This window comes from Equus asinus, chromosome 12 (genome assembly GCF_041296235.1).
Source record: "Equus asinus isolate D_3611 breed Donkey chromosome 12, EquAss-T2T_v2, whole genome shotgun sequence".
NCBI lineage: Eukaryota > Metazoa > Chordata > Mammalia > Perissodactyla > Equidae > Equus > Equus asinus.
The window spans coordinates 20,094,114-20,114,155 of record NC_091801.1 but is presented as its reverse complement, the minus strand read 5'-3'; the positions used below and the strand labels follow the sequence as shown (position 1 = coordinate 20,114,155).

At 38.4% G+C, this 20,042-nt stretch overlaps 1 long non-coding RNA gene across 1 annotated transcript in view; it reads left to right on the top strand.

Annotated features, from left to right (window-relative positions):
- LOC106834316 (uncharacterized) overlaps positions 1-20,042 on the top strand; it is a 192,555-nt gene that overhangs the window by 50,146 nt on the left and 122,367 nt on the right. The window contains exon 4 of the long non-coding RNA XR_011493177.1: positions 1,027-1,104. This is a non-coding gene — a long non-coding RNA (uncharacterized lncRNA). The remainder of the gene's footprint in view (positions 1-1,026; positions 1,105-20,042) is intronic.

Sequence of the window (20,042 nt, the reverse complement as noted above, 5' to 3'; positions counted from 1 at the left end):
AGGAGACCCAGACCCCATCTAGCTGGGGGTTACTCTACCACTTATGGTTCCATGGAAATTGCCTCCACCATCTCGATTCCCTGACCTGCAGGAATCCAAAGCCATCTTCAAGACTTTTGCAAATTCTCAAATACATTCATTCTCCTAGCCTCTTCAGTTTCTTGGCTCTTGTTACCCTCTGCCTGACTTATGTGGATTGTGACCTAAAATTCAGTCCTTCTTTCATGCTCATATCCACTAAACAATCACTTGCATGGAGTATTCCTGAATTTTATTTCACTTTACTGAGCATTTTGGCAACAAGGAGAGAAAGAAGTGTCATTCTGAGAGAAACTGCTAATTGTCCTTCAATGTACATTCTCCCTTCCTTCTTTTTAGTAATTCATCACTCCCCTCCCTAAAGAATGTCTGTTTGGTAAGACATTCCTATTCCTAAAAGAAATTCTGATGACAGTCGTTGTAATACTATAAACTACATAAAGAGAAATTTGAACAAGAATTGATATATATATTAAGCCTTTATAAATACCAAGCAATTATTTTCTCTAGGATATTTTGCTGAGATAAAAACCTTATTTTTCTGTCTAAAAATATCTTTCAGAATTTGAAAATAGAAGATTAAGTGGCAAAAAACATGGACTTTGACTGTCTTGCATGTAAGCTACCTAGAATTGTTTGGAGTTTTATGTTTCCTATTTCAAGGTAAACAAATGCTGATACAACCAGTGTTGCCACTTATGCAGGAATAACTACTATGGCCTGGCACCAGTTACAGATGTCTCTGGTTTCAGCATTTTCCATTTCCATGATTGCTTAGGTTCTTTTCAAATTGAAATTTGATCATTGAGTAAGCTTCTAGCTATTGAATAATGGTAGAATTGAGTGATCTGGTAAATAAGAGATCTTGTTTTACCTGCAAGAGCTCATGTATGCCATGAAGTATAAACTGATGTTAAAGAATTAGAGTTTACAAAAATGTATGCCTGTGATAATGGTTGCATCTTTTTTATCTCCATATTCTCTTAGCAAGAAGATAGAGGCTTTCTACCTCTCCTCACCAGCTAGAGCTGTGACTTCATGTCCTAAACAACAGTGAGGCTGAAGGTAAGGGGAAGGGGAGAATGAAGGTGTTGGGGGCGGGCTGGTGGTGATGGTGTTAATGTGTATTTTAAGAGTGTGGCCTCAGAAACCAGATGCCCTGGGTTCAAATCTCAGTTCTGCCACTTAATATCTGTATGATCTTGGGCAACTTGCTTAGCCTGTTTATGTCTATTCTTTATCTATAAAGTGAGGAGAATGATAGTTCCCAGCTCACAGGGCATTCTGAAGGTTAATACATGTAGGACACTTAAGCATATTTTATGTCATTACTTAGTTACTATCATTCAGAAATTTCACTGACCGGGGTTGACACCAACTGACATTTTCGGTTTATGTGGGCAGAGTCTGATACATCATATCCCATCACCTCTGCAACTAATACTACCAATTAATGAAAGTGGCACATTTTGTTATCCAAGAAATGAAATGCAATCCCATTTGTTACAGAAAATTCCCCCTTACCCATACTTTCTGTAGGCGATTCACTTACTTTAAATGAGCGTGAAAATACTGAGGGAGCCCTCTGTGTTGTCTTATATGTTACGGATGTCATTATATTCACAGTGATAGTGTGTACTTTTTGTGTTTTCTAACCACAAATACAGGAGATAATGCTACATTCACATTTTACTCAGCATTAAACATCTGGTATCAACAGAATAAACAAGAAAAAAACATGATTGTACTGTCAGAGTTAATAATTCAGGAATATTAATCTGCTCTTTTAATCGTATATAGTATATCATGCTTAATTGGCCCTTCTGAATTTTTCTCCTTTGCGTCACTTAGTGAATTTTGTAACTAGCATTTAAAAAAAAATAAAAACCAAACCAAACATTCAGTCAGGTGCATGGTTCTCACTTATCTCTGATGCTGCTTTGAAGAAACTGGTTTTGAGAACTTAAGAGAAAAAGTTTATCATCACCCTCACTGAACTAGTGTTGAACATCAGCTTGATGGAAAATGACCCATGTCCCCAAAATAATGCCCTTGCAGGTGGGAAAGTTCCCATGACATTGGGACATGAGCTGTCAGAAGGGATATGCCGCATTTCAGCATTTGTGGGAAGGAGTGTTATTATGTCACTGTATTAGTGGCCTTGTAAAACAGTAACCATGATTGGAGAAGGGGCACCCAGCTGTTGTGGTGGAAGACATCGGCAGCCCTCTAACCACCACTGCTGAAAGAAATAAGATATGACAATATTTGAAGTTTAATACGGTGTCAGACTTACAGCCACCCTTTTGTTCAAAACCAATTCTAACTTTCGGCTTCTGCCTGCTGCATTTCATATTCCACACAGTAATTTCCTTTATTTTGCAGGATAGCATTAACTTCTGCTGCACTGTCACATTTTACTATGCATTAAGCATCTGGTATCAATAGACTAAACAACACAGAAAGTAGTATTATGCTGTCAGACATAATAATTCAGAAATATTAACCAGCTCTCATAATTATCAGTAGTTCGTCTTGTGTAATTGGCCCTCGATGTGCGTTCTGCACTTCTGTGTAACTCTCTATGTACCAGTATAAGATAATAGTGCCTAATCTTTCATGTAACTAACAGAGTTAATTTGGTTAAATGAAATCAGTTCATCAGCAATACTAGTTCCTCGACACAAAAAAATTAGTTAACCCCACACACACTCAAACACACGTGTACATACCCTATCAAACAAACACAAGACACTTATTGTGTACAGTAACAGATAAGGAAAGCTATTTAGCCTTAAGCAAACTTGAGAAAGGAGAAAAGTAAACCATGTTCAGGAAAACCTTGCCTGTGAAGTTAATGTCTATAGCTTGGTTCACTGCAAGCTTCAGTTTGAGACCATTCGCTTCCCTATTTAATTAAAACGTATTTGTCATCTGCTGTGACTCCTTACCTGTAATACTCAGGACTGTTCAAGATCTCCTTTATACCTGGTCTTAAACAGCTTTACTGCAATTTCGACGTGTCATTGCCAGTGGAGGACCAGTGTGTAGAATCCTGAGCTGAAGCAGTGAGCGCTGGTCAGAAGTTCTTGTTCTCGTAACATCCTTATTTGAGCATTGCAAGTTGAAAAAGCATCTAGTGTATTGGTCCTAGATAAACTTCTTAAATCACTAATTGATGTTAACATTTTACATGCTTCTGCAGTTTCCTGGTGTCTTCCCTTACTCTCAACTGCCATTTCTTTTGATTGTCAGTAGATCTAAGAGGACGGGCTGCTTTTCTCTTTGGTGATTTCCTACTATTTATGTGCAGTGGACTTTGAAATAATACAGAGCCTTGCTAAAAGTGAGTGCTGTGTAGGAGTAAATGTGCTCTGAGTGAGGGAGGGATGTTTCCAGATCAGCAAAGTGAATGAACTCCAACGCACCTTCTTCTGTTCGATATATCCCTAAACAGGTTTAAAACACTTTTCTTGCTTTCTGTTTCTTCACTTGTTTCAGGTAGATAATGCTTGTTGCTATTTAAGCTTTGTATAGGGCAGATAGAATATTTCTAGTAAAACATAATAACAAACGCTATTTCCTTTCTGGTTTCTTAGTAGCTAGTTGCATAAATTAGCCCTTTTCATCTCTGTAATAAGGTTCCTAGTGAAAAGAAAAAGAGGGAAGTAAGTACTTAGAATGCAGTATATATGGCTTCCAAGCTAAGAATGAGGAAGTAGAAAATATTTATGAACCAGCTCATTTATTTTGGCAAATCTAACTCATGAAAGGAAGCGGAATAATACTACATTAAGAGAGTTATTCAACCTCTTCGAGACTCAGTTTCCCCATTTGTAAAATTAGAATAATGACACTCAACTAATAAAGGTTTTCTGAGGATTGTTTGTTATATAAAGCACTAAACATGATACATGAGAAATGCTTTATAAATTTTAAGTGTATAGACTCCTGTTTTCCTAGAATCCATTGAACATTCGTGCCCAGATTAGATGTAACCCTTTCTAGATTAAAATGGTGTAAGTTAAAAGATTAAATATTGCTAATATGAAATATTATGAATATTGAATTGACAAGATTCATTTTCCTTTAAACAAAGGCTTTCAAAAGTTTTCTGTTTTATGTAAAGCAATTTGATTGCAACTTAGAGCAAATTTAATATTTCCCCAAAGAATTTAATCAACAAGGAAACATTTTAAGACCTTATTTAGAGACAAAAAATTTTTAGGAATATATGTTGTAAAATAATAAAATCTTAACACTTCAGATGTGATTCCTGGTGCAAAAGTGGCAAGAGAACTCCTAAAAAGACACAATAAATCTAGATAATTTATTTTTAAAACATCTTTGTTTCTGTTTCTTTTTTTAGTTTAAAAGAAGTATGTTAAGTTCTTCCTATACACCCACCACTGTAATAGAAGCAGAAAATACAAATACAAAATAAGACATAGCCACTGACCTCAAGATGTCAGATGTAATAGCACGTGTTTATCAAAACAACATAAATGCAGTGATAGAAATGGGTGCTACTCTTACTGGACCACAGATAAAGTGAGCCTGACTTGACCAATGCAGCATGAGACAAGGATGAGAGAGGCTCCCCGAAGGAGGTACCACCTCTATTGAGTCTAACAGGAGAAGTAGGTAAAGATGTGGGAAGCATTCTGGGCACAGCCGAGACTTGAGCCCAGGCCTGGTGTGTGCAACAGTGGGATGGGAGCAGGGACTACAACTATAGGTGGGAGGTAGAGCATGAAACTGAGAGCAAAACCAAGACATGGAATCAGATCATGTAGAGCTCTATATGCCAAGTCAGGGAGCTTAAGTTAACCCAATGGACAGGTGAGTATTTAAAGGTTTCATCAGGGTATTCAATAGATCAGATCTGTATTTAGAATAAAACACTCTGACATTTGTGTGGAAGGCAGATTTAACAAGGATTTTGAGGATAAGATAATGCAAGGGATCCAGTGTAGTGACTTAAGTTGAGGGAAAATAAAGATCTGATTTAGGGCAGTGGCAAGTTAGTATCCTACTGATATACCCTCCACATACCTGATGCATGTGAAAAGACATACATACACTTTGAGGTATTGCAGCACTATCTGTAAGACTGGAAAAACTGTAGTGTTTTCATTTATGTTTAATACCAAGATTTGACTATGTAGGATCTTGTAATTGCAGTGGGGGATATCTGGGAGTAGCTGGAGGAATTAGAAAATTTGATTTCTTCAGATTCCTTCCAGTCATCTAATACTGAGTTCCCTCTTGCCTGACAGAGGTAGTGTTGCTGCTTTGTAAAGCAAGTTCAGTTCGGATGTAGTCTAAGGAAATGGACAATACTCCTTGGCAGATTAGCCCCGCATCGTTATCTTGTCCTCTTGTTCCCTGCTCCTAGACAATCACTAAAGTCATTTGCTATAAATTAAGAATAAGGCCAATGTATTGACTATCAACAGTATTGTTAAATTTTGCTCGGGAAATTCTATCCAATATAATAAGACAAGAAAAAATATATAATGGATATGGATACTGGAAATTAGCTGATAAATATCTTTTTTTTCCTTTTGTCAAACCTAAGGGAATCAACTGTAAAAACTATTAGAAATAATATGGGTGCTCAGTAATGTGGCAGGTTGTGAAGTAATTATAAAAATACTGAATTTACTGTGTTAGCAATAATCACCTAAAAATAATGGGAGACAATTCTATTCCCAACAATAAATAAAATTTAAAATATTTAGGATTAAGTTAACAAAATGTGTAGAAATTATGTGAGGAAAACTGAAATTTCTTACTATGTCTGGTAAAAACAGAGTTGAATAAATTGAATGAAATACAAAGTTTCTGAATTAGAGGATTTGCTATTTTAAACATGTGAATTCTACCCCAAATTAATCATAAAGTCATGTGAACATAATGAGGATGCTAATGGCGGAGATTTTAGAATGTAACACAACTATTCTAAATTTTTTGGTAAGCAAAATCGTGCCCAAAATTGCCAAAGCAATTTTGAAAATGGAAGCAACAGGAGTACTTTCTGTAGAAGATAGTAGCATTTACTATGAAGCAATGATAATTCCACCTATTTTTTTTTTCTTACTGGCATCGCAGTAGTTAGACAAATCAACAGAACAGACTAGAGCAGTATTTATAGGTGCATATTTAGGAACACTAAGACTATAAGTTGTGTAAAGGTGTTAGGACTGCTCAGGATGCTTAATTTACTGAAATACATTGTGAATTTCTAAGTTATTGTACACAATAGTTCTCAGGCTTGACTTCAGAATGCTTTTTGAAATATGTCTTGCAAGATAAATCTTCTTACAAATTTGAGAAAAGCTAGAAGAGAAATAGATACACATTTGTATAATACTTTAAAGTTCCGCAAAAGGGGATACCTCAATTCATTTGGTAAAGGATAAATTCAATAAATGGAATTTAAATGAATGGGTAAAATTTGGAAAGAAATTTCAGATATACTAACATTCAAATTTAAAAACTAAAGCCGTAAAAGTAGCAGAAGACACGAAGATGAATGTGTACTGCCAATCAACATTTGACTGAAGGTCCAGCCTTAGTAACATCGGTTATCAAAGAATCTAAATTGACACATAGTTTTTGATTTAGGAGATTAGCCAAGATTAAAAATATATATCCTGTATTCATATACTCATAAAAACTGACCACAAACTAAGGTTACACTTCCTTTTTTATACTCAAATTTATGTGGCAAGAGCCCCCATCTTGCTTGACCAAAGGAAATCCAGTCATCACTAGGGGTGTTGCCCCATGTATCTTCGGGAATCTGCAGGAAATGTGCACACATTCCAAAGATTGGTTCTGGAGTTCACCTGCCGCACCCCTGGTCTCACTCTGGACTATTGTTCCACACCCCTGCTGGCTTTCTGTTGCTCCCCTTAAGCCACTTTATCCTAAGTGAGGAAATAGATTAAAGTTAATATACCTCATGCTAGTTGAGAACTAACTGTACTACTTATCTAGATATTCTGAAGACTAGGGAATAACAAATGAGTATTTCAACGCAAAAAACACAAATACAATACCTAGTAGATAGCACTCCGGGAATTCAGAAGCCTGGCCTCTCTACCAGAGGTAGCCTGCTGGCAGCTTTTCCCCTTAATCTTGGGTGTCACCATGTCTTTAAGCTCTGGGGTCCCTGCTAATAGGAGTACCCTTGAGCATAGCTCTCCTGTCCAAGGCCCATCTCTAAAGACAGGGAGAATAGAATTTTTTCTTACTTTATATTTGCATAATCAAAAGGCCAATTAGTTTTTTTGTTAGAACAAAAGAACAGTCTGTTCTCAAAGGCATTTTCTGCTATGCTTTAATTAACTTGTCTATGTCCATGTCTATATTATTTATGTTAGGAAGTGTAGTATGGTGGCTGAGAGTATGGGTTTAAATCTCAGCTTTGCCTCTTCTTCTCTAAATGGCCTTGGGCAGGTGACATAATTTCTCTGAACTTTCATTTTGTTTTCTATAATATGGGATTAATAACATCCACCTTTTGGTTATTGTAAGGATTAAATAAAACAATGTACATAGAAAGAATGTTATAGTGATGGTTCAGTAAATGTCAAGTATAGTAACAATGCACCGAAACTGAACACATGATTGTAAGCAACACATTTTAGTTTGAACACGAATCAAGTTTGATCATTCACTCTTATTCTGGAGATAGGAAAAGAATATTTCAAAAATTTATTATTCTGTTCAACTAATTTGCACCTTAGTTTGTACCGTTTCTCTAAATAGTAAATACATGCTAAGTGGAGAAAAATGAGAAAACATGCAAACAAAAACACAAAAAAAGGCCTCCTTACAAGTATCACCTATATTTTTGCCCCACAGAAATAACCACTGAGAACATTTTGGTGACCCTTTTTCTCTTTCTGTCTGTCTTTGTGCCTCTTTCTGTTGTAGTCACTATCAACCAACCAAATTACCAGCAGAGAACAGACTACACACTCACATTGGGACAATTTGAGGAGAGTTTCATAAAGAGACTATTTACAAAGATGTAAACTGGTTGTAGGGAAACTGGAAGAGACAATGTAAACAGCAGGGAGCCTGTTAGGACCTCGAAACCTAAGGGGGAACGAGAGGGAGAGGTTCCTGGGACCTGGAGATATAGAAACTGTGTGAGGTGACTGTCTGGCCTTTTGGTGGAAAGACCCAACAGGCCCACAATGGCTTTCAGGAAGGGAGCTGGGGGAATAAACTCTTGCACCTCCCAGGCCTCCCCGCTACTCTCAAGCACCTGACAGTGCTCTTCCTGGACCAACCCAGCTGGAAGCCAGAGAGCAAGAGCCCAGGCTGTCACCATCCACACAGTTCCGTCTCCTGGACGGATGCAGCACTAAAGCATGACTTTAAAATCTGTTGAGAGAGTAAGGACATTTCTGAGAGTGAGAAGGGGTGAATTACTCAGAATGCCAATAATGCCAGGGCAAGAAGCAGAAACTGGGACTGTTCGAGGCAAACCAGGCTATATCGTCATCCTATGGAGTAAAGTTGAGAATAAATCTGGAGGGGAAGTGGGAGATATGATGCTTTCTCTCATCCACACACATTCCTGTATAATTTTGTCTTGGTACACAAATTTTAAATTCTCTTTTAAATTTAGATGTCTATTGTGAATCCTTTTCTATATGATGCATATTTTTCTAAAACATAATTTTAATTGCCTAGTATTATGGTTGTACCAAAATTGACCTCATCTTTGGATATTTAGGCAATTTCTGATTTTTCCATTATAATGCTATGTTGAACATCATTGAACATAAATCATTGCATATCTGAAATTATTTAATAAACATTACTTGAGTGACTACTATGTGCTACACACTGAAGATGCAAAGATGAGTACAGTGTAGTTCCTGCCGGTTATAGTCTAGTGGTGGAGACAACTTCCCACAGCAGCCTCACCAGAAAAAATATGGGACTTCATACACTCAGAAAAGGTGCCATCCTCTGCCAGGTGGGGAGGAGGAACAGGTCATGATACTGGGCCCAGCTGTGGTCTTTGCCTCTGCTAGCATTTGTTGTCATCTCTGGGCTCCCAGGTGCCTCTAGATTCTGTTCTGTGGGGGTCATTCTTCCTGCCCATAGCTCCTTTGTCCATCCAGCAGTCAACAGGCTACAGTAGAGGGGGGCGAGTGGTGTGTTCCTCCTGTCCAGTTACCTTCCCTCATCAGGGAGCTGAGTGGACAGGCTTGGCTATCCTGGTCTCTTCTGGTCCAGGCTAAGGGCAGAGGTGTTTTATTTCCAGTAGATAGTGTTTGGAATCAAAGACCCAGGACAAAATACTGCCTTAGAAAGCACTGTTGGTTGAAGCCAGATATGCCACGGAGTCTGGGTGTGAATTACAGAGTGGTAGACCAAGAGCCTAAGGAGCCAGCTGGACACATTAGAGGAAGAGCATGTAGACAAAGTGAGTAGCATCATTGTCTTGGCAAATATGAGAGACATTGGGTCAGGGCTTATTGTCAGGTTGTTTGTGTATGGGGTAGGCTGAATTCAACTTGAAGATCCCTAGAGAGGGACCGGGAGGGGTGATGCCAGACTCTATACACCCAAGTATTGTCTCTCCCAGAGCCGCCTGACAATAAAATCTTTGTCATCGTAGACTGATTTGCTTTTGTTTCTTGCCTCCCTTCTGACTTCTCGCCTTTGCTTCCTCATTGGTTCCCTCTGATTTTCCTCTAACCTGCTGCCCCTCCCACCTCGCAGCCTGGGTACCTGCTCTGTCTTCAGCCTGGACTGTTCTTCCTCCAGATCCTTGCATAGCTGGCTCCTCACCCTGCAGGTGCAACTCAAATCCCATTTCTAAGAGACGTGTTTTCTTTTGCATCTCAATTCAGTTTAGCCCCGCCTAGATACTCTATGTCAGGACCTTGTGTCATTTTCCAAGTAGAATCTGTCACCTCCTGAAATTCCCTTGATTACCTGGTGACCTGTTTACCTAGCATCTCTGTGATGTGTTACCTCGGCCCTCCCAGGGCTCTCCTGTCTTACTCTGGCTGTCACTCATACATGGAAGGGCGCTTGGTGTGTAGATCATGTGGGTATCCATCTCTGGATGAATGAATATGGGGTGGGTTTGCCATTGAGGCCCTTGCTCTGAGAGCTAGTTATTTTGTTTCCACTCTTAGCAATATATAGGTCTTCTAGGGAAGGATTTCTTAATTAGGTTAGCATGTCTTTTAGAGGTGTAAGCGTAACAGAAAATTTCCTTTGAATGGTTCAATTCATTCCCATAGGAAAGCTGATAAATAGAAAACTGTCTTCTTTGCTTAAAGATATTGATTCATTACCTTTCCATATATGAAATAATGACACTAATTCAGGAACCAGGATGACTTCTCCCAGATACATTATTTGCCTTGAAACAGCAACTTGGGTTAATCCACTATGGGTATAATTTCAAATATCGATTTTTTAATTTATGAGGACATTTTCAGTTTCAAACATTTAGGGTTTCCAGCCTCTTTCTGTCCTTCCTATGCCATTGCAAGTGGATCAAGACAAGAGGCCAGAATAAAGATAATTTTAAAACATCCTGGGCTGATTTTTAAATGGTTGATTTTTCTTAGTCCAAAAATAATGTGAAATGTTATTCCGAAAGCAGAAGTCACTCAGAGCCCATGTCATAATCTTAGTCACTTGCCCATTTATTTAACAATTCTATACAGATGTTTATACTGACAGATAGATAAATGCTGGACAGCATGTATCTAATTAGCAAATATAAAAAATTAGAGAATTTTAATAAAAATATAACTCCTAGAGCAATTTTACAGAAACATGAAATGCAATGGGCTTTTCCCTTGTCTCCTTGTCTTATTTCAGCTAGAGTTGGTTGTTTAAAGGCAATGATTAGTTGTGTGCTTTCCTTAATTCTTGTTAACTAATTGAATCTCAATAAAATTTAATACAATATATAAATACAGGATGAATACTTTTAGCCAGGCACATTTATAGGTAAGGCCGTCTTTAGTTTTGAGAGGACAGGTGCCTTTGATGCTTTTGATGCTTTTATAAAGGGAGTTGGAATGTTCTGCTCTAGGGCATTCATCCTCCATCTCACCGTGGGCCCTTGCAACATTCTCGAATGCCACTGCGCATCTGGATGGTGGTGGGCAAAGAGTGATGACATATCTCGGACTCTTTTCTATCTTTTCCCTTTATGCACCTTTTTCTTTTTTTAAAAACCATGCAGATGTAACTGTAAAATCTTTATTCTAACGAGAGAGCCGAGAGCTTGGGAGAACCCACCTGGAAAATCCTCTTATTTTTAATATCTTTCCTGCTTTCTTTATAGAAAGTTCGTCAAGCTTATAGGATAGGGAGAACTTAAATGGAAGTAACAGAGAAGTAAAAATGGAGAAAATAGGCCAGCAAGAAATCATAATAAAAATACCAATTGAGATGGAAGATGGAGTCAGGAATCTAATAATAGTTTCCATCTCTCTGTTGGAAAATGTTTGTTAGTCTGTTTGGAAGGATCTGTGATCCACCTTTATAAATAACCCTATGGTGAGATTTTCTTATTTTAGGTGTTTGGAACTTTTGCCTAGATAATCACAGGATAGACTTTTCATTCTGAATAACAAGGGATGACTGAGAAAACCTGTAGGAAAGTTATTGGTATTCATAATCTACAGAATAGGGAAAGCTGGTATTTCATGGTATTCTTTTTTTTTTTTCTTTTTTTTCTTAACTGTAGAAGGGCATTACTTCTTTTCTTCTGAATTTGAACTATAGGAAATCTGAGTTATTATCTCCTAGCTAACTTTAGGCAAGTACTTAAGAAGTAACTTAAAGAAAGATATAACTTAAACCTTGGTCTGCTGGATTTAAGGCACCTGGAAAGGATTTTAAGTTGTTCATTATTTCTTCCTTAGCATAGTTGACAAGAACACTGGGTTTGGTGTTGGAATGTCTGGGTGTGAATCTTGCTTTATCACTTCTGAACTCATGCCATGAGGAAGCCATATGACTTCTCTGACCTGTCTTCTCATCTGTAAAAGGGAGATAATAAACTCTACCTCAAAGGTTACTATAAAAATTCAATTAGCTGTACTTTGCTTAGAATATTTTGCAATTAGTAAGCACTTAATCAATGCTAGATGATAAATTTCAGTTTCATTATTACTATTTCCTATTTAAAAAATTTTTTTTCAGACCCTCTGCCAGAAGAAGGGAATAAAACATGAGTATAATGATAATCCCCCCAACTGGTCTCTACTTTCTGGGAGTTCAGTGTAGAATGGGGGTTTTCAAATGGGATTTCATGGATGTATGTCAGGAAGTCCGTAAGTTCTATGTAGAATTTTGGGGGAGAAAAATTTTCCTCCAATTCTATGCAAAAATTTGGATGAGTATTTTCTTTTTTCTCAGGAGAGGATTTCCAGGTTTATCAAATGCCAAACAAAGGAAGGATCCTTGGTCTGTAAAGATGACTTCATTATTGATTAGAGGGCCCTGCAAACCTCCTCCCAGACCAAGATGGAGGCAGCAGCTGTTGGGCTTCAGGGCATCATGGAAAATTAGGGATTCTTTGGAGCCCAAGTACTGTTTTATCACAAAATCTTTTCATTTCTTCAGTTTCTTGAGAAAATTCCCATCATATTTTTAACTACATATGCATGCACACACATACTTGTATCTATGACAATGAAAGAGGAACTGATACTGAAAAATTCAGCAGAAGTATTTTCATTTTAATAAGAAAGAGTTTTTCTGAATCTTCTGCGGAACATCATCTAATGCCTTCCCTACCCTGTGCATGATCTGATGACTTGCTGTAATCCCTCTAGCAAGTTGTGAGTTCCCAAAGGACAAGAATGGAAGAGTAACATCATGTGAACCCCAGTACCTAGCAGAGGGCCACACACAGTAAACGGTCAATTAAAGTTTTGGCTCCTAAGTGAACTATATTAAGTATACAGATACAGATATTCATTTCTTGTGAAAGAAGCAGGATTAAATCTCTAAAATATTTTGCTCTCTGTGTTGCTAGAACCAAACCCACTGAGACAAATTTAGTTTGAAAAGACTCGTTAGTAGGTAATGATTTTGACCATTTTTTTTTTTTTAATTCTCCAGTCACCATTTGACTATATAGAATGAGAGAGTGACAGACGGAAGGCAGAAGACTGGCCCAGTATGTGAAAGGAAAAGGAAAGGTCTCAATGCCACATGAGAAAAGAGGAGTAGTCAGAGGAGAGGGAGGGAGTAAGAGAGGATGAGCTGCCATCTGAGGAGCTGTGTCACTGTCCTCAGCTGCTTGTCATTGAGAGAAGTTTGCAACTTACAGGATTCTTGTGGTTGCAGTCTGTGCATGGCACTGGCCTTCCAGTGAAGCATCCACTGATGGAACTGATTAATATTGCATTTTATGTATCTATTTCCAAAGTACAGTCATAATCATAGAACATGTCCTGGATAACCTCACAGTGGTCACCACCTGCCCTAAGGCTTCAACTTCCCAAGGAAGTTTTAGATATCCCAGGACAGTATTTTTGTTTTGTTTTAAACAAAATTTACTTTTCTTTAAAATGCAATACAAAAGGCGGTGGTAGGAAATCAACAACTGGAAGCTTCCTACAACCCTGAACTGGGGATTGGGGATGATGGGAGGCCCTCTGTGAGGTGCTCAGGTACAGAGGAGGAGAGCCAGCTTCTCCCCACTGGATGTGTTAGGTATCATCTGTCAGTGCTGTGGCCGCAAGATACTTGCCACTGCGGCTGAACACATTAGAACTCCAGGCAGAACTACCTGATTTAAAAGATCTAGACTCTTGGGAACCAATATTCTCTTTGATCCTACTTAACGTAAAGACTACAGGATGGTGGTTGGAAGTTCCCTCAAGTCTGATGGTCTGGCATCTTCATTCTCACTTCTTTAATTCAGGTCACTACTATTTCTTGCCTGGTTTAGGCTTCAAATTGGTCTTCCTCTCCAGCCACAAGTGCTCTGCTGTCTCTTTACATTCTCGCCTACTACCGCACTGGCAAATTCCAGAGATATGCCAAACTACCTTTAGTTCCCTTGATCTCTCTGTCCTCAGGGCCTGTAGGCATGCTGTTCTCTCTGCCTGAAAATGTTTTCATCTCCCTCCTTCCTTCTCCATCTTACAGCCCACTGCATGTCTCCTTTTACTTGCATATGAACTCATCACTAAGTTCTTGCTTCTCCAGGAAGCTGTCCCTCAAACACTATCTCACCCCATGCCTGGGCTTGGTGCTCCTCCTTGGTATTGCCACAGCACCATGAGCCATCCTCAACATAGCCCTTATATCTGCATCTTCTAGTTGTCTGCTCACCATACGATAGATTCACGAGGCAGTGAAGTGTGGGTCTTGCTAATCAGTACAACCCAAGTCCAGTAAGATCTCAATAATTATCCCAGGAATAAATAAATGAATGGGGGAACAGGTGACTGTGTCAAAGTTCAAGAATGTGTTTGTTATAATTATCTTTAGCAACGTTTATTTTTGTGGATCAAAACTCACATGACTCCTAAAGACATTTCTCTTTATATATAAAGATGAGATGAGAGAGATGAGCTCAAAGTGCTGTGTAAATATGGTAATTCTGTAACCCAGTTTTCCTAGAATAATTCTTAGTAACACTCCCTTTTATTTTCAAAAGTTTCCTTATTTTTACAGTGAATTATGTGGTCAACTCTATCTTTAAATACTTTGGGAATAAAGAGGAGAGGAAGAAGAATTACACATACACAAAGAACATTTGGAAGATTTTCTGTATTGCTGAAAATAGAACATGCAAAGAAAGCCGATGACACACCCCAATCCCACTTTGTCAAGGATAACATTTAAATTTGCTCAGAGCTTTGCACAATCATAACTGATGATGAAAGAGAAGGAAGTGATTTTATTTGAGTTTCTTACGACGTTACTCTCAGTCTTTATCAGTTACTCAAAGATAAACATTTATGAATTCTTTTTATTTGGGGAAGTAAGATTATTTTCAGTTAACAGCTAGAGACTAATGTTTCCCAGATTTCTTTTCAAAAGCCTAGAAAGTGAATCTTGTTATTTTAGATTGTCTTTTATTTCTCATCCTTTCTTTTGATTGCAGCTGATTGTTAACTTAAAAAATAAATTGATACAACATAATGCCTGTATAATAACTAAGTGGTTTCTTTGAGAATGTCCCTTTAAAACACAATTCTTAGAACTCCACACTCCTTCCCCAAAACTGTTTGAATTCAGTGAACAGTGGAAATGCAAGATGATTAAGTCAAGAACCAAGACCATTGACTTTTTGGAAACATGAAAAGTTTCATTTCTATAAGGTCTGTTAACCCATTATGTTCATTTCTTATATCTTTAATTGAAATTTAGTCCATTTGAAGAGCTCTTCTATCTTTATAATGTGGCTAAAATGTACCATGAATTAGAAACTTTTATCATAGAGGAAGTTAATTATACTATGAATACCTCAAATTGAGTAAGATTATCCCAAGAGGAATTAAAGATTGTGTTTTATCTTGCTTGAGTGACACGCTAGTCATGAAATTGCCATCCAGATCTTGACATATGAGGCATGAATGCCATTTGGTCACCTCCTCCCTGGACCAACAGTGTGGCCCTCCCATTTCTCTCTCTCTCATTCACTGCCTCTTCTTAACCAACAGTTGAGCCATAGTATAAACAATCTAGTCCTCAAGCCTACTGGCTGCTCTCTCTGCTAGCCTGACTTGTGTTCTCCTATTTTTTTTTTAAGATTTTATTTTTTCCTTTATCTCTCCAAAGTCCCCCGGTACATAGTTGTATATTCTTCGTTGTGGGTCCTTCTAGTTGTGGCATGTGGGACGCTACCTCAGCGTGGTTTGATGAGCAGTGCCATGTCCGCGCCCAGGATTTGAACCAACGAAACACTGGGCTGCCTGCAGCGGAGCGCACGAACCCAACCACTTGGCCACGGGGCCAGCCCCTTGTGTTCTCCTATTGCCCTGCATTTGAAGAGGAATACATGTCACCTCTGATTTTATGCATTGATTTCTCTGAGACCAAACCCACACTTTCCTCTGTGATCTCCATAGTGTTAGGCTTCCTTAGCTCCTCTCATTGTTCTGTAGTTAGAACTTGATTCACCCAGTTCTTGAGCAGGTTAGAATCAGGGTCAACAGTATATTAGCAGGCTGTTGTACCCCTGTAAGCCTGGTATCCGTTAAGCCAGAGTGAAGCCGAGTCACCCATGAATTCACAAACTTTGATCATCCCCAAATCTTATTGTATTTGTTCAGACTAGAAGTCTTGCTATGTTTTCTGATGAGCATTCTAGTTCCTTGACTGAGATTTGAAGCTGAATGGTAGTTTGCTGGGCTGAGGCTCTGATACTCTGCTTAGCTCATGCAACCTTCTCCCCAGGGACCCTTAAAATCCTGATCCTTGGTTGGCATCCTGCCCCATGTGACAAGCATCAGTTGACCATGATACACTGCTGAGCAGTCCCACCACTTTGGAACTCCTCTTCCTATGCTTCACTCACAATTGACAATCTTTTTTTTTTTTTTTTGAGGAAGATTAGCCCTGAGCTAACTACTGCCAATCCTCCTGTTTTTGCTGAGGAAGCCTGGCCCATCTTCCTCTACTTTCTATGTGGGACACCTACCACAGCATAGCGTGCTAAGTGGTGCCATGTCCGCACCCGGGATTCGAACCGGTGAACCCCGGGCTGCCGAAGCAGAACGTGCGCACTTAACCTCTGTGCCACCGGGCCAGCCCCTGACAATCTTTTGGGTAAATGTTTGGTTGATCTCAATCAAACTTCGTTTTGTCATGCTCGTGAGACCTCTTCTTGAGGGGTGGTTCTACACCCAGTTCAGTTTTAATAAGATAGACCGTACTTTCTCATCCCCTCTGGCTTGCTGCTGGTGCTCTGCGATGTCCTTCTTCCAAGGCCTCTTAGGGTAGGACTCCAATAAAGTTATACATTAGGTTCAGTTCAATACATACTCATTGATTACTTCCTATGTTTGAGTATATTGAGAGGAAGGAAATGAGGTTGATGAAATGGCAGTCTCAGCCCTCCAAGAATTTGTGGCATGTGTGCAAGACAGACACCTTAAGAGGTAATTTTAATGTATTGCAAATGAAAAAGAGATTTGCCTATCAGCTTGCTAACTGCAGTGTAAGCACTTGAGTAATGCTTATTAAATTGCACTCTGACATGGATAGGCTTTGTTCCCTCTCTAAGCATCACTCCCAATTCCCTCTCCACATCATATCCTTTTCCTAATTAGTATTTACTATGTTCTTCTTTAGTTGGCAGAAAACTACCCCTCTGATTTCTATGTTTTTGCAACAATCATATCTGGGTAATGTAAGAATCTTTTTGAGAGAGACAATTTCCTTTTTCTTCCATAAAATCTTGCAATATCTAATTGGTGGAAAATGACCAAATAAGTTACTGTTTAGCAAGGGTTCTGTTGGATGGCATAAGATTTGTGTATTTTTTGATCAGCAGAGAGTTTAAATTAGGTGACATGCACTATTATTAACATTTATCAAGTGCCCACAGAGTGTTAAGAATGCCTCAGAAAAAAATACAAAGGGAGTGTTCTATCCTGTCATATTTACATTGAGATAAAAACTATATGTAACGATTCTCAAATTTTAGACCATAAGCTCTTTCTTCCCTCATTATATTTCGTAGACTGATTTTCTTCATACTCTATAGCCATTCATGATATCAGTCTCTTAGCGTTATAGCTTCCTCAAGGAAGGGTTGTATCTCTAGTGCCAAATATGATCAAGAAATTTTGTGTAAATTTATGTTACCCAGAATCAGTATTTTCCTATTTTTCGAAAGTACTTTCATTTTTATTATCTTTTCTCAGCAACATTTCTACATAATTATGTATCTCTTACTATATGCTGGGCAGTATTCTAAGAGCTCTGAAACTCATTTAATCCTCACAACAAGCCCATGAGGGATGAAATCCCCAATTTATAAGCCAGGAGAGTGAGGCACTGAGGTTGAGTTGTATGGAGAGTGCTGGAGCCAGGCTCCATTTCTAGCTGGTGGAGCTGTGGAGTCCACGTTCTCAACTACAACACCAAACTGCCTCTCCAAAGGTGGCTTTAGACAATTTAATGCTCATTAGCACCTCCAGGAAAGGGTGGTGTAAGAGACACTTATTGCAATGTAATCTTAGTCTACAGCCTCATTTCTGTTTACTCCTCATAACTCCTAATGAAGGGACGAGCTTCTCCTTGATGTTATTTCTGTGTGGCCGTGGCCCCATTGACCACAGCTGAATAGACCAGTGTTGAACACATGACTCCACCCGGGCCAATTAAGTTCTCCCTCATTGGAATTTGGAATCAGAACACCATCAGCACTAGAGACTGAAGTTGTATAGAGTCAAGGCTTGCATAGCCATTTCCTACAGAGCATGGTCATGTGTTTTTGGTATATCAAGTGCACTACTGCAGAGAAAAACAAAGACTTCATGGCCTCAGAGAGATGGAGAGAATGACTCTGCATTTCTGTTTTCCAGTACCCAGCTTGAGTTCATTGTAAGATCCACCTGCTCTTCCAGCTGTGGCTCCATTGGATACTACTGCGTTGGGATTTCCATTCATTATAACCAAAGTTGTCAAGTTGTGGGCAGCTATAAGTCACACTGGTCATCTTGGTACTTGTTGGCAGAGCCAGATTTTTTGCTGATAAATAATTGAAAGTGAAGTCTATTGGGTATAATTCAAAAGATAGATAACTTTAGGAGGTTTCAAGGAAACGAGAGAGGGGCTCAGCCAAAGATGATCATGAATAAATTCACATTTCTACCAATTCCTGGCCTTGACTTTGCTTTTGAAACGGCAGTTCTTTAATGTAGAAGGTAACCAAAGTTCAGGATTCGCACAACCTGCACCTGCTAATAAACCATCTTATTTCTCCTTCTTAGTCTTGCATTTAATCCAGAGACAGATTTATAATCTTCCATGCTAATTCACAGGTGGGAAATTCAAATAACCTAATAATTAGTTGTGGTCATTGCTGAACGATTTCTAACCAGGTTGTTCTGGAGTCTCTATGGAGAAGCAGCTTCCAAACAGACAAATTTCTTACTTTCTTTGAAAATAAAATCAAGATTGAAGAGGTTCCTTAACTGAGGTCCAGATAAGGTCCTCTGGTGCTCTGGCTTCATAATTAAAGTTTCAACTCAGGAAAATCTCTTCTTGTAGCATTTATCATAGCATCAAAAAAACCTTCAAAAGCTAATGCCCATAAGGGTAAAACCATAAGGAAAAAACTGTAGACTTTTTAAAGTAAGCGTTATGTTCTATTGTAGCACCACAGCACTTGGAAAGGGCCTTAGAGACAAACAGGACTCAATGTCTTTATTCTTGGAACTGAGGAAATTGGAAAACCTAGACAGAGAATTTCAATGTTTTTTTAGTATTATTTTTAAAATATTCACTACCCATAAAAAAATCCTAAGACAATGCATTAGATTATCAGAGTCAATATTTTTAGGCCTCTAGAAAACAAGTGAGGTGTCTTTTGTATAGATTTAAGGTCTGTGATAACAGGGACATAAATTTGAAAATGAATATGCATTTGTTTCTTTAAAGTTGAAGTTCCTCATAAAATAAAGTGAAGACAAGTTTTATTTTTCTATGAAAAAGTATAAAAGTCTCAGATATGGGAACCAAAACAAAAGTCAAGCAATGAAAACTATTTTGTAATGTAAGAATATATTTGACATTCTGTAGTTTTCCATAATGTCGTACATTACTTAGAGGCTATAAGCCTGATTTGCTTTTGTTTTTGTCTCTAGCTAATATCAATCCACATTTTAACAGAATGCTCTCTTTGCAAAATCATCTTGTGGCACTACTTTCAACATCAGCGTCTATCACAAAATACATTTCAACTGTTTTGCAAACAAACTTTCTTCCAATTAATAATTAAACAGAGGAACAGCTTGCAGTAT